Source organism: Pseudorca crassidens, chromosome 5 (assembly GCF_039906515.1).
Source record: "Pseudorca crassidens isolate mPseCra1 chromosome 5, mPseCra1.hap1, whole genome shotgun sequence".
NCBI classification, from domain to species: domain Eukaryota; kingdom Metazoa; phylum Chordata; class Mammalia; order Artiodactyla; family Delphinidae; genus Pseudorca; species Pseudorca crassidens.
The window spans coordinates 38,759,409-38,771,243 of NC_090300.1; the positions used below are offsets into that span (position 1 = coordinate 38,759,409).

General features: G+C 44.5%; 1 non-coding gene across 1 annotated transcript; it reads left to right on the plus strand.

The window, feature by feature from the left end:
• The first annotated feature begins 2,522 nt into the window (after nt 1–2,522).
• On the plus strand, nt 2,523–2,594 carry TRNAC-GCA (transfer RNA cysteine (anticodon GCA)). The gene has a single exon. It is a non-coding gene; the product is annotated as a tRNA-Cys (tRNA).
• Nucleotides 2,595–11,835: the final 9,241 nt, after the last annotated feature.

Sequence of the window (11,835 nt, forward strand, 5' to 3'; positions counted from 1 at the left end):
CCACATTTTTCTTTTTGCTTTAGAAGAATATGGATTGATTTTGACTTTAATATATTCTGTAGCTCATGACTGGTTGAATAATAACTAATGTCCCTTGTATATATGCCAGGCAGCAGACTAGGTACTTTACATTAATTATCTCCTTCATTTCTCACCAAAATTTTACGAGATACTTTATCTCTATTTTACACAAGGAGTCTGAGACTTGGAGATGCTACAAAGACAGGTCCAGGATTTAAACTAGGAGAACACGTTCTCAATGACTTCATTATACTACTCATTCTGTTCTCCTTCTGTTAAAAGCTTTGTCACAAATTTCCATTTAGCAATGCTCCCAAAATGCTACAACTGTCCATAGCCTTTTAGAACATTTTGGCTGCAGGGCAAACCCAGTAACAGTGATGATGCCCACACTTTATAGTGTCCTGGGGGCAGTCAGGGAATAGAGTCCTTGTTCACAGAGCACTGCTGTGGATAAACATGAACTGGCCTAAAATTTAGGAAACTGCACTCTTTTCCTGATCTAAAGCTTGGGGACTTTCTATTACCTTTCCATCCCCAGTTCATTGCCTGCAGCGAGCACCCCACCTTGGGTGCCTGCATTCCCTAGCCAGGGTGGGGCCAGAGGTCAGGCCTTAGTCTAGGTTTAACTCCTGCCTGACGCTCAGGCACTGCTGCATTTTAAAATCAGCTTGAATGACATCCACTGAGCCCCTACTACATGCCAGAATTGTGCAAAGTGTGAACCCAGAAGTGAATAAGACACAGCCTCTGGACTCAGTGTGCTTTCAGCCAGGAAGCAGGCCTGTAAAATAAGAAGTCAGATAGCTGTGAGCTGGACCGAGCTGGGCCAGCTTCAGGAATGCAGAGGAGGCAGTTATTACCTCTGTCCAGAGGAGGGAGGTTACAGGAGGCTTCCAAGAGGAGCTGATGGCAAGTCAGGGTCTCATAGAAGAACAGTATCGCACCAGAGGGAGGGTGGAGGAGAGGCAGGGGTGCGGTGAGTGAGGGTTGGGTCCCAGGCAGAGAAAACTGCATGGGCAGAGGCTGGAGCCAGATGGATGCAGTTGGAGGCAGCTGGAGCACAAAATGTGCTATGGGGAGTGTCAGCAGAGGAGGCTGAAGCTGAGGAGGCAGACAGGGATCAAAATGTAAGAACTCTTGTGCTGAGAGTCTTGCAGTTTATCATGAAGGCCTTTAAGAGGAGTAGTCTAGATGCACCTGACTTTAAAATGACTGCTGTGGGAGCAGTAGGAGATGGATGTCAGGGGTGGAAGCTGGGAGACCATTTAGGAGGTGGTGGCACTGAGGTGCAAGGGTGGGGGTGGGCGTAAGTGATGTCAAAGCTAAACTCAGCAGTACCCAGTGATTAACTGGCACTGGGAGGAGAGGTTGGAAGAAGCCCAGTGCTGTGTTACATTCTTTGACCAAATGACAGTATGCAGTGGTGTCACCAATCAAGACAGGGAGAAGGCTAATCAGATGGTTACATAGGTAGGCCTGGCACCCAGCTCTGAGCCCACAATGAAATCCTGGCCCCACCACCTCTCAGCTGCATGGCCACTCTGTGCCTTAGTTTTCTTACTTGTAAAATCAGTATGCTAACTATAATATCTGTTTTGTGGGATTTATTTCTGATGATTGAGCCAGAAGTTATGGCTAGAACTGAGCCTGGCACATGGCAAGTGTTTAGTAAATATGGACTATTATTACAACAAAGCAAAATAGGAGAAGATGCAGGTTTGAGCAGGAAAACAGCAAGTGTAGTTTGGGGCACACTGGGTTTGCAATCTGAAGTTTCGGTAGAACCTCAGAGTGGAGTGGCTGGGAAGGGTCGTCTACAGCCCTCAGAGAGCTGTGAGCTGGAGCTCTGGGGGCTGTGGGCTCCTTAGCTTCACAGAGCTTCCAGCCTTCATCAGGGAGAACTTACTGCAGTGACAGAGATTTCCTTGACCTTTCTTCTCAATACACAAGATTGAAAGTTCTCAGACTGGAACTCAAGGAACTAGGAATCAGTGGTGTTCAAAGGTGAATTTTGGACTTCCTATCTGTTTCTTTTTCCAGCTGTAAAGTGAGACAGTTCACCTGGATGAGATCCCCTTGAAAATCTGATAAAATCATGTACCATATACAATCCATGCACACATACAATATTTGCCTGTAATTCAGAGCTGAACATGAACCTCTGTAGTCCAGTTGTGGATTTCCAGTTAAGACCACCTCCATGTCCAATACTTGATGGCAGCCCACGATATTTACAACATTCACTGATGTGCCTGGAGATTTATGGGCAGTTGGTGGTGTATTTTAAACACTGGAGAGTTTGATATTAGAGCACTGAGCTTTAAGTTCTGAGAACGGAATGAACATACAAGCTCTGGGATAAGTAGGAGATGATGTGGCTATAACGGAATCAGGGATGAAATTAAATCTAGCAGGAATCTCAGCCACACAGATATTTATGAAGTATGATGAAACTCATAAAAGTGGAATAAGTGCTTATAGGAGGCATAATAGCATCAGGGGGTATAGCTCAGTGGTAGAGCATTTGACTGCAGATCAAGAGGTCCCTGGTTCAAATCCAGGTGCCCCCTGTGTTTTTTTCTTTTGTTCTTCCTGGCAGCTTCTTTAAAAGCCTGGCTCTAGGGTGAGTTAAGCAAGGTACCTAGGGCTAAAAATTTAAGGAGGCACTCACTCTCAGGTTCATGGAGGCGCCTTGGCTTATTAATTCCCTCACAGTAGAACTATGTGCTCATGTAAACCCACCCTGCCTGCACCAGACACACACAAACACAGCCACACACCCAGAGACACCCAAAGACACCCCCACACCAGATGTCGCCCAACCACACACACACACACAGATCCAGACACACCAATAGACAAAAATACACACACACATGCACTTTTATGTACCTTTATCTTATTATTTTTTTGCTCACTTTAACTTTGTTTATTTTGAGCTGTTCAGAACATTTATTACTCCAGAAATGATTTTTTTTAACATCTTTATGGGAGTATAATTGCTTTACAATGGTGTGTTAGTTTCTGCTTTATAACAAAGTGAATCAGTTATACATATACATATGTTCCCATATCTCTTCCCTCTTGCATCTCCCTCCCTCCCACTCTCCCTATCCCACCCCTCTAGGTGGTCACAAACCACCTAGCTGATCTCCCTGTGCCATGCGGCTGCTTCCCACTAGCTATCCACCCTATGTTTGGCAGTGTATATATGTCCACTCCACTCTCTCACTTCGTCAGAGCTTATCCTTCCCCCTTCCCGTATGCACAAGTACATGCTCTAGTAGGTTTGTATCTTTATTCCCGTCCTATTCCTAGCCTCTTCATGACATTTTTTTTTATTTCCCAGGTACCTTTATGTCTACGGTTCTTTATATTCATCTTATCAACCAGAAATTTCCAGCTTCCTTTCTACAAACTTTTTTTTTTAGTAATTTTAGAGTTACAGAACAGTTGTAATGATAGTACAGAGAGGTCTCCTATAACTTTCACTCAGCTTCCCCTAATGTTGACAAGCTTACACAACTGTGGCATATTTCTCAAAACTATGAAACATCCGTGCAGCACTGTTAACCAAACCAAAGACTTCATTCAGATTTCACCAGTTTTCGCACCAGTGTCTTTTTTCTTTTCCAGGATTGAATACAGGGTTGCATTTAGTTGTAATGTCTTCTTAGCCTCTTCAGTCTCTAACAGTTGCTCAGTCTTTCCTTGAGTTTTTTTGTCTTTTTTTTGTATTAACATTTTTTAAAAGTCCTGGTCAGATATTCTGTAGACTGTCCCTCACTTTGTGTTTATCTGATGTTTTCTCTTGATTAGACCAGGGTAATGAACTTCTGGGAAGAACATTACAATGGTGCCATGTCCTTTCTGTCACATCTTCTTAGGCGTGGAAGAAAAACAATGCAAAAATTTAAAAGTCTGCTACATTGGTAAATTTTTAGAGGTCTGATATGTGAGGTATGTCAGGTTATGCCTTCTAAAGTGAGAGACACCACACAAAACAAGGTGTGTCGCTTGGTGAGCCTCTTTGGGTATTGGTGGCTATGTATTTGGGTGTGTTTCTCTGGTATGTTTACTAGACAAAAATAACCCATGAGATTGTCAGGTTTTGTGTGGATCCCAAAGCAAGAAAATAGTCTGTACTCAATCTGTGGTGAACAATAAAGATTTGTATCCTATTCATGCAAGGTCTGATGCAGGTTTTGTGGTCCTTGTCCCTCTTGCAGCTATGTCATCTAGCAAAATGTGGCCCTTAGGATCATCGTTCCAGGGGTAGAGAACATCAGTTCATAGCTTCCTTAGTCCAAGAGTGACATACATCTCTTCTGCTCACAGTTCGTTGGACAGAACTAGTCATATGGCCCCAACTTCATTGCACTGGAGATTGCAAAAGTAAGAAATCTTTTGGGTACTTGTTGAGTATGAATTTTCTTTGCTATAACCTGTCTACCATTCCAATATGGGCCCCTAGTTGGTGGAAATTTTTTCTGATTCTTCTTGTTATCACCAGTGACTGGCAAGGACCTTGCCCATAATAGGGGCTCAGAAAGTATTTGGTGAATAACAGCTATTCAGTGAATGAATAAATAATGAAGCAAGATACATAAAGTACATTTTTAAATTACTTGGAAACGAATTTTATTATAAGGCAAGAGTTATACTTCTCACATTTAAAACACTACTTATTGATACTTTTCTAAACAATCTCTTAAAAGATTCAACCTTCATTAAAGAAAGTAATGTTGTCTGTGCCCATCAAGTAAAACATAGAATAATGATCATTTTTACTGGTTTGTTTTACTTTGGAAAATAAATGTTTCCTACTCTGCCTCTCTTTCTAAAATAGTCAACACGAACTTTACCTACTATAAAACCAAAACACCTTTTTTAAATTTAAAAATTTAAAAATTTTAAACATATATCAAAGAATAAAGGAGGGAATAAAATTTGGTGGGCTCTTCACCACTGTCTTTTTTAAAAACTTGTCTTTTTTATATGTGATTGTGTTTGTACATGCGAGTGTTTTTTTGTGTGAATCTATGTAAATATTTATTAAACAAAAATGCATTAGGCATGTCTTAGGCAGCATCTCAGATCCTCTTGGCCTTGACCATTTCTGAGGTCCTTGGCCACCTTTTCTGTCCTGGCTGCCACGGGGGTAACTGAGTATATAAGGACTTGTCAGCTCCACCCAGGCATGCCCTGCAGCCTTCCTCCTGTCCAATCTGGATGCCCCGGCCTCCCACTCTTGGTTTCCTTCATGCTTTTGTGGTGTGAGAGGTCACAGGCCCAGTTGGTGCCCCCACATACAGAACCTGGAAGTGTTAAGGAGCTTATGCACCACAGGGAAATTTTTCACCAGTGAGATGCAGAAGCTGAGGCTAAAATCTTCTCCTCGTTTCTTAGGACAGATTATCTGGGGATGCAGTTGTTCATACATCCTCTCGAGACAGTTTTATGAGATCAGGCAACTAGTGCATTTGTTACCACGTGGAGGCCAGCTTGGAAATTCACCCTTGAATGATTGAACTTTCTTTCTCTGCCTCCCTCCCTTTTCCCTCACTCCTGCTCCCTGGGATGGCACTTTCTGAAAAACTAATAGTACACAGCTTTTCTCAAGCTCTAGGTTCTGGGGTACCCAGGTACAGCAGACGCTCTGGATGCTTTGCCAATTTTCCCTTCAGCCCTTCCTACACAGTTCACCCTGGCTTGATTCTAATTGGCAGCATCTACACCTCTTCCCCTAAGGGTTTTTTTTTTTCACCCAGAGCCTACTTTGCATCGTTCATGGTAAGCTGGAAGTGCCAGAGAATTAATGGCCCTTGGGGACAGCCTTCAAACAGTGACTGACAGAAGTTGTTGTTTAAATACCGGATTATTTACCCTTTCTGCAGGATCAGTCTGACCCATTATGCCGTCTGCCTGGACTCCAGAGTTCCCAGTTGAATTGATTTGGTTTGTCCAATAAAATTTGCATGACTTTGCAAACTTTATTGGCTTCTCCTTTCCTGTCCCACTTCCCCTCTCCTCACAGTGTGCCCTGTTGTCACCCCCAAATAAGTTACTTGAACTTGAATTTTTGACTCATAGTCTGCTGTTGTGGGAACTCAAACCAAGATAGCAATCTAAGACATTTTTTGAAGTTGATATAAACTGAATTTTCTTTCATTTAATATATCCTGTACATGATGTTAAATATTTTAAAACTTTTCTAAAATATATGTTTTGAATGCTGTATGTTATTTATCATATGGATTATATAAATAATTCGTCAGACATTTCAGATGTTTTCAATTTTCCTATCCAACTGTAATTAACCCAGTGCTAAATGGAGCTAGAGGGGCTATGTCTCTAGTGCAGAGTCACAAATACATAAGCCACAGATTTGTGGTCATTTGTGCACATGATAGGAAAGAAATAACCAATGTAGAGATTTCCCCTGACTTCAATTTGATGTTTCTTGAAGCTTGCTATATAACAAGCATTCTTTAGAGAAAACTCCACGGAGTCTCACTTATATTCTACTTTAAAAGGATATGAGCTGCATCTAAGCTTTCATTAAACTAGGTACCATCTCTGTCTTCTTTCTCTTTGAAAAGAAATGACAGCTAAAGTTCATTATGTGGTACTTTGGTGCCCAGTGGATTCTGTTTTTCTGTGAGAAAACTTTGGCTTCCTGCTTCCAAAGAGATATACATTTGTCACTGTTATACAGTTAGGATAATGTCTAAAGGTTTGTTCCAATTTCCTGAATGATTTGGGCCCACTGTAAGCTCTAGGTTCTTTTCATTTGTACATTGGAGATAATAATAGTATTCCCCTTACTGTTTGATGTCAGAATTGTATGATATAAATAGAGTACATAGTAATGGCTCAATAAATGATAGCAATTATTTTACAGTTACTTCATTTTCAACGGTAAAAAAGTAGCATAGAGCAGAGGGTGGGGCTTAAGAAATATGAAGGGGCATAAGGGTGGGACATGCAGATGTCTAATTGGATTCAGGGAACATGAACGTTTCTCTGCTCAAAGCGATCTTCCTTACAGATTCTTCCTGGTGACAGACCCAGGACATGGCCCTGCATAATCCCAGCCTTCTTACCTTGCTCAGTGCTTCTCAAAGTGCCCCAGGAGCATCAGCAACACCTGGGAACTGGTTAGAAATGCAGATTGCCAGGCTCCCCTTTGATTTTTTAGGCTCAGAGTCTCTGGGGGAGGGCAGCAATCTCTGTTTAAAAGAAGTCTGCTGATGCACATTAAGGGCTTGGGCATTTGTACCTGGCCTGCCCTGGGCCTCCTGCCTGATTCAGGTCCCCTTCTTACAGCCTTCATCCTGAGATGTTACTATTTGCTCTGTCTCAATTATGTATTCCTCTCCAGCTCTGATTTTTGACTCCTGAACTTTCGAATTGTACTAAGACCTTTGATCTGCCATGTGATGTGATTTTACTTGTCTGTTGGTCCCTGTATCTAGCAGGTTCAGACAACTCATCCTGGGACAGTTTAGGCCCTGGGACGTCAGTCTGCCTGGAGCCAGATCAGGAAGCCAACATTTCTACCAGGTTTTGGACCCTGTGCACAGACTGACCCATTACTAGCCAACCTTCCAGACTCAGTCCTGCTCCAGGCTCTGCAGCAATGCAACTCCAAATCAGGGAAATAAAATAATCTCTGGATTCATAGCTCTGTCTCCAGGACTCAGTCCAACATGTGGTTCCTGTTGCTTTGACTGCTCCCAATTTCCACCTGAGTCTCTGTCTTCATTTCCAGTTCAGTGCCCCCTTTCCTCTAGGGCTGGAGCCCTACTCGCCTCTCATTAGTCTTAGGGGTTGGAGTTCTTACTGCTCTCAGTATATTAGTTACCTACTGCTGCATAAAAATTTACCCTGTCACTTATTGACTTAAAACAATGATGAACATTTGTTACCTTACACAGTTTCTGAGGGACAAGAATTCAGGAGAAGCTTTGCTAGGTGGTTATGGCTCGGGGTCACTCATGAGGTTGCCATCAAGCTATTCATGGAGGAAGGCTTGGATGCCACTGGCCGTGCTGCTTTCAAAGGGGCTCACTCACTCACACAGTCAACAAACTAATGCTGGCTGTTGGCAAGAGGCCTATGCTCATTGCCATCTAGACTTTACAGGAGTGCCTGAATATTCTTAGGATGTGGCAGCTATCGTCCCTTGCATAAACCATCATTTCTGTTACATTTTATTTGTTAGAAGCCAGTCATTAAGGATAGTCCACACTCAGGGGAGCCTGTACCTTCTAAAGGGAAGAGTATCAATGAATTTGTGGCCTTATTTTAAAACCACCAATCTTTGGGGAAAAGCTTCCTTCCACATACCACCCAAAATATACATATTCTGTTTCAGATTCTTTTCCATTAGATGTTATTATAAGATACTGAATATGGTTCTTTGTGCTATACAGTAGGTCCTTGTAGTTTATCTATTTTATATATAGTAGGGTGTATATGTTAATCTCAAACTCCTAATTTATCCCTCTCCCACCCTGCTATCCCCTTTGGTAACCGTAAGTTTGTTTTCTATGTCTGTGAGTCTATCACTGTTTTGTAAATAAGTTCATTTGTATCATTTCTAGATTCTACACATAACTGATATCATATGGTATTTGTCTTTCTCTGTCTGACTGACTCTTAATATGATAATCTCTAGGTCCATCCATGTTGCTGCAAAGTGGCATTATTTCATTCTTTTTTATGTCTGAGTAATGTTCCACTGTGTGTATGCATATATATACACTTTATTATATATAAATATATCATGTATCATAAATCTTTCTACATTATAAATATATAATACAAATGTATATTGTGCGTCATATATGTACATATATATGTATATACACACACAGAGACATACACACACACAAACACACACAAACGATCACAGGTGAGAGGAAATGAGTAGAAGTCACAGACTTTCCCTAAATCCATCTAGAGGCAAGGACCAAATCACAATGTCCATGCATTCTGGAGGGATGGGGTATGTGACCATACCCCATATCCACAAGGATATGTGACCAGGAGTAAGTGACCATACCACATATCCACAAGGATGCTGGGAGCCATTGCAGGGGCAGCCCAACCCAGAGACCAAGAGGTGACACTTGGACCTGAATCTACCTGCAACAGGAGGACCTGGAAGGTTGTATGCCAGAGCGGGTGATGTCTGAAGTTTCTTGACTTTCAGTCTTCCCACAGCGGGCCTGGGAAGTAGGTTGGAAGATGAGTGACTCTCACTAGATCCCAGAGTAGACCCAGGCCAGTTTCAGTTGTATTCTGCTCTAAGCCAGCCCTTGACTGAATCCTTCCTTTGTGTAGTGTGTGCCTGCATTCCATGTCATACCAGGCCACAGGTGGGAAAGGCACTGTAGGTGTTTCTAGGTCTATCCACCTGATGGCTTCCCTAGAAAGTCAATGCCAGAATGAGCACTACTGTGCAGATGGAGACATTGAGGAGACCCAGAGAAGACCCATGGCTTGTTCTGGGCCACATCCCTGATGAAAAGGAAGAGAGCCTGGTCTGAAAGCAGCTGTGTCCACAAATCTGGGGTCTTGGCTACACCTAAGCTGCCCCACAGCTGTTGGGTGGGCTGGATTGGTGTCACTGGAGTAAGGAAGAAACCCAGGCCAGGGAACCACCAGATGTGACACCAATTCCCTGGCAATAGAGCACAACTGAACTTGGAACCTGGGTAACCAGACATCCATATCCTAGAAGAGCTCCCTCCTAAACTCACTTGGCTGGAAATATGGTTCTGCTGTGTCCTGATGTACTGAGATTGTGGTCTCAAGAAAGGTCACAGTCAAGGTGTCCTCAGGGCTGTAGACGTTGGGTAAGGTTTCACCCAATAGGCTTTGGACCATTTCTCCAGAAAAACCCAAAGGTAAGTCTGGGAGCCCCAGGCCAGGCCACCACCCTGATGTCAGCTGGGTAGACCTCAGTCCCTTCCCTGGATGTGTGGGGTAGGGGAGTGGTCTTGACCTGCGGGGTGGTTAGCCTACAGCAAGAGCAGGTTGATGAAGGGCCAGAAGCCTGGTGGGTTGGTCATGTCATCACCTCAAGCCTAAGCTGGCTAGGTGGGATGGAGTGAGCCCTTGGGCCCAAAGTTTATGCCAAGCCCTCTAGGTGGATCTCTTTTGTGCCAGGTGGATATGCGAGAAGATGCAGATCTATGCCTAATCTAGGAGCAGAAGGTTGACTGGGCAGAAAAAGCAGTGATAAAGGCTGGGAAGGCCCATCTGCTGTTCACTGTCATGGCAGAGCACCACATTGGAGACAGGAGAGGAGTTCATAGATGGCAACACCCTGAGTGAGGGGTGGGGTGCCCCCCTCCCACTGCCCATAAAGGCTCCGGGTGAGTGTAGTCATGGAGGGTTCTCCAAACCAGGACCCAGAGGTCCATGGGACACAAACTCGGGCTTCAGTGGAGCTCAGCACAGGCGGATCTGAAATGGAGCACTGTGCCAAGCTTCACCCAGAGTCAGTGGGAGGAACTGGAGCCCACCAAAGCAGAGCACATACATGAGTAGTCTGGGGCTCACAGGGAGAAGTCCCCTAAATCTGAGGCCGCAAGTGTCCTGCTTTCCCGTTGGGAAAATAATGCTTTTCTCATTAGGCCCCTCGGTCAGACTTGACGCAGCACATGTACGTGTAGCTTCTGACCGGTGAAGAGAGACTCTTGGAGCACCCTGGACCTTCCCTGATAAAACTTCGGCACACAGGGAGCTGAAAGGCGTGACCGATGTAATTCCTTAGGTGAGGCCAAAAAGTGTCCTTTTATCCTACCAGAGCTCAGGCAGTGCTGCAGGGGCAACAAGTCCGTTTGTCAGGCTGCGCCTAAAGTCGACGGTCTGCTTGGCAAGCGAGGGCAGCTTCGTGTTCCCAGTGCGAACGCTAAGCAGGGGGTGTTTTCATTGCCGTCCTGGTTCAGCAGCGGGGACCGCTTGCGGTCCACCTAAGACCTGCCAGACCCGTGTTCGGGAGGACTTTTGAAAGATGGGCAATCCAATGGTGCAACAAAGAGAGCAGTGTTTTGCCTTGAATTCACTCTTCGTTCCAAGAGACGATGCGAAGGGCCTAGGTGCCTGTACGTCGGTAGGTCGCCTAAGACGTGACAACCGGTACACATGGTGTTGCCGTGAGACGTGGTGAGGGCACGGGAGTCCCAGGAGTCCTGAAAAGCTCACTAGCGTTTAGCCACTGCTTTGAGTAGGGCTCCCTGGGAAATGCTGCACGCCTGCCTGGCATTTGTGGATGCAATTCCTGGACCTTGCCTTCAGCTTGGCGCTCAGTGTCGTGTTCCTTCTGTGTAAAGGCGGCTCTGGGATGCCCCAGGAATGGAAGCGGAAACCCACCACCGCTCTCAAGAAAATTCCACTTTCCTTCCAAAGACATTCCAGCATGCAAGAATGGACTGACAGAGCACTGTATTTTAGGCAGCTTTCACGCTGAACGATCCTTCTTTCCCGTTGGGAGGTACTACAGTTCTCTAAGGGTCCCGGTCTCAGAGTTGCACACAGCCCACGTGCGTATAGTTTCTCAGGAACCAAAGGGGACCCCAGGAGGACGGTGGCACCTTCTCTGAATAGTTTTGTAGCCAGGGAGCTGGTTGTGCGCTGTGCGAATGGCATGAACTCTTAAAGGTGCTAGGTATCAGATTTAGGTGCTCCCTGAACCTGCCAAAAGCCTAGCAGTGTTCGGGGGGGAAACTGTCCATTTTCCAGACTGCATCAAAGGTCGAGTTACAACCTGCCAGGGAGAGCCGGTAGGTAAGTACA